The sequence below is a fragment of the Sapajus apella genome, unplaced genomic scaffold (assembly GCF_009761245.1).
Source record: "Sapajus apella isolate SASKATOON/1434 unplaced genomic scaffold, GSC_monkey_1.0 scaffold5, whole genome shotgun sequence".
Taxonomy (NCBI): domain Eukaryota; kingdom Metazoa; phylum Chordata; class Mammalia; order Primates; family Cebidae; genus Sapajus; species Sapajus apella.
The window spans coordinates 1,459,025-1,462,699 of record NW_022436945.1 but is presented as its reverse complement, the minus strand read 5'-3'; positions in this window follow the sequence as shown (position 1 = coordinate 1,462,699).

Here is a 3,675-nt window from a genome sequence, read left to right as displayed (position 1 = left end):
TTACCTTTGCATGGGAATTTGTTACAATTGATAAACTGATATTGATACATTATTGTTTACCCAAAGTCCACCTTTTAAGTAGATTTGCTTACTTTTAATTTAAGGCCTGTGTTTTCTGTTTCAGGATGCCTTATCATATCTAATCTTCTAAGATTCCTCCTGGCTGTGACACTTTCTCAGACCTCAACATGACTTATCACTGTTGATGCTGACCTTGATCACCTAGCTGAAATGGCATTTGTCAGACTTCCCCACTGTAAAGTGACGTTTCTGTTCCCTTTCCGTGGTATACCCTTTGGAAGGAAGTGACTATGAGGAACCCACACTTAAGGAATGAGGAGTTATGGTCCCCCTCCTAAAGATAAAATAACAGTTATTTTGAACTCTTTTGCATGAGACATTTGTCTCTTCCCCTATGTTTATTTAATTAATTAATCACTTATATCGGTTGGATTCACAGATACTTATTTTATACTTTGGGCTATAATTTAATGTTATTTTGTTGTTCAAATTGCTCCAGATGTTAACATTGCTATTGGTTTCCTTAAAGTAAAATTGAAGTTTAATTCAATTTCTAAATAATTCTTCACTAATATGTAGGCAACTGATTGACTATATATTTATATATATAAATACATATATAAAGAATATATACTTAAATATATATATAGATTATATATATATATATATATAGAAAAATATAGATAGAAGAAATACATTCATAGAAAACGTATATATAGAGAAAAGAGGTTTAATTGGCTCATGGTTCTGCAGGCTGTACAGGAAGCATGGTGCCAGCATCTACTTCTGGTGAGGGCCTCAGGAAGCTTTCAATCATGGCAGAAGGAGAAGGGAAAACAGTATGTCACGTGGCGAGAGTGGTTGCAAGAAAGGTTGTTGAATGTTCTATGTTAACCTTATATTCTGTGACATTGCTATATTTGTCTATTAGTTACAAGGAGTGCTTTTGTCCATTTTTCTCAATTCTCTACAAAGACAATCATGTCATCCGTGAATAAAGATTATTTTGATTTCTTCCTTTTAAACCTGTATAGTTTACTTTTCTTATGTCATTGCACCAGCCAGGGATTCTAGCACAATGATGACTAGGAGTGAAGAGAGAAGACATTCTTGCCCTATACCTAATCTTGGGAGAAAGAATTGAGCTTCTCACCACTGAGTAAGATGTTATCCAGAGAATTTTTATAGATGTTCTTTATGAAGTTAAGTAAGTGTCCCTCTATTTTTAATTTGCTAAGAGTCTATATGATGAATGAGTGCTAGACTTTGTCAGTTGCATTTTCTGAGGCAAAGAAAATAAGATGATATGATCATCTTATTTTTCTCCTTTAGCTTGTTGAAGACATTAACTACAATGATTGATTTCCAAATGTTGAAACTGTCTTCAATAACCGGGTTAAAGCTCACTTCCTCATGGTGTATAATTTTATTGTATATTGTTGGGTGCTAGTTACTAACATTTCTTCAGGACCTTTGCTTTTATATTTATAAGAGACATTAGGCTATAGTTTTTCTTTTTTCAATTTTTTTCTCATTTTGGTACTAATGTAATGGCAGCCTTGTAGAATGAGTGATTTAAAAAGCTTTCCCTCTAATTCAATTTTCTGAAAAACGTTATATTTATTCAATTTAAAAGCATCTGAGCTGGGTGCTTTATTATTCAATTTTATTAACATAAATAGGTTTATTCAAATTACTTACATCTCCTTATAAGTTTTGGTAATTTGTACCTTTCATAGAATTGGTCCATTTCATATAAGTTGTCAAATTTGTGGGCATAACGTTACACATGGTATTGTTTGTTCTTTACTGTCTAAGGATGATTAGTGATGATCTCTTTTGTTTCTCATGTTGGTAACATGTTTCCAATCAAAAATGTTTCTTGATGTTTTGAAAAAAACAATTTTTGATGATGTTTATTTTCCCTTTGTTTTACTATTTTTGATTTGATTTCTGTTCTAATTGGATCTTTTGCAGTTGCTTTAAACTCCAGTTACTCTTTGTATAATTTTGTTTTTAAATTTTAATTGCAAGAAAACAGGTGGCATCCCCAGACACTATTAGATTGCAAATCAATGCTCAGTATTTAACTAAATTTTTCTTTTTCTTAAATCCGAGGGACCAACATTTCTTCTGAACTTTTACAGAATGTTTTATCTATCTTTTCTTGGATGAGGATCACAAGTCAAATTTCGTTGTTGTGTTCTATCAGTGTGCTGTGTCTCTTCTATGGCAGCAATCATTTCTTGACTGTAAAAAATATTCCGTTAACATTTGATGCTTCAGCCACATTCAACACAGTATTTGGAATGCAGGAGTAACTCAATAAACATTGTCTAATGATTCTGAGTCATGTACTGTGGTGACCTCAAGATGGAGTAAGCAAACATTGACCTCTTCCAAGTAGAAGTAGCATGCCTAGCCAGCTCATTTCTAGAGAAAAAAAATACACTACACACACACAAGGAGAAAAAAACAGGGAAAGTTAATGAAAACTGTAAATGCAGAAGAATGCTTCCTTTTCCAGAGTCACAGGAACCCTGTAATGCGGTGATAAAGCCACCACACCTTTACCTCAGTAATAAATATTTGTCAAACAGTAATAAATATTTTAATACGTAACCAGGAGTTTATTATGACTTTGCCACTACGATAAGATCCACCCTTGGTTATCTAAAATGAATGTGCATCCAAAGTCCATATCCATTTCCTTTGTTTGGATATAAAAGAGAAAACACTGCAAGGGGGTAAATCAGGCCATGCACAAAAGCAGTGGCTTCTGAAAGTCAGTGCAATCTGCTTTTATAATTTAAATTAGTGCTGTCCTGAACAGGGAAACAAAATTAAGTGAATCATTTATAACATCCACATACAGGGGTAGGTAGGTGACTCATATTCATGTAAGTCATTGCCTACCTTATCTGAAAAAAGAATCCCTTTTTTTTCCTATTAATTGTTTACTTAATCTACTGTTGTCTTTTTTTTTTCTGAGGGAAACTAAAAATGATACAGTAAACCCAGTTTGCTTTCCCTGCAGATATTTGAGATAAACATAAAACAATGTAGCTCATCTGACTGAGCTTACAGGCCACTGGTGGGCCAGAGCTCATTAAATATTCCATTCAGTCATCAAGGTTTGTGAATGATCTATTCTATGTCAGGCCCAAACTATGCCTTTTACATTGGTTATATAGTTTAGCTGAAAAGCAAACTGATGTTTGATTATGTTCCCACTCAAATCTCACCTTGAATTTCAATAGTTCCCACATTTCAAGGGCAGGACCAGGTGGAGATAATTAACTCATGGAGGCAGTTTCCCCCATGCTGTTCTCTTGGTGGTGAATAAATCTCATGAGATCTGATGCTTTTATAAAGGGGAGTTCCCCTGCACAAGCTGTCTCTTCCCTGCCACCATGTAAGACATAACTTTGCTCTTCCTTTGCCTTCTGCCATGGTTGTGAAGCCTTCCCAGCCATATGGAACTGTGAGTCAACTAAACCTGTTTCCTTCATAACTTACCCAGTCTCAGATATATCTTTATTAACAGCAAGAGACTCATACACAAACCTAACAGACACCGTATTAGGCTAGAAAAGCTCTCTAAAGTAATGAATGATAGAACATGACAAAACCAAAATTGAACCCAGGCAATCT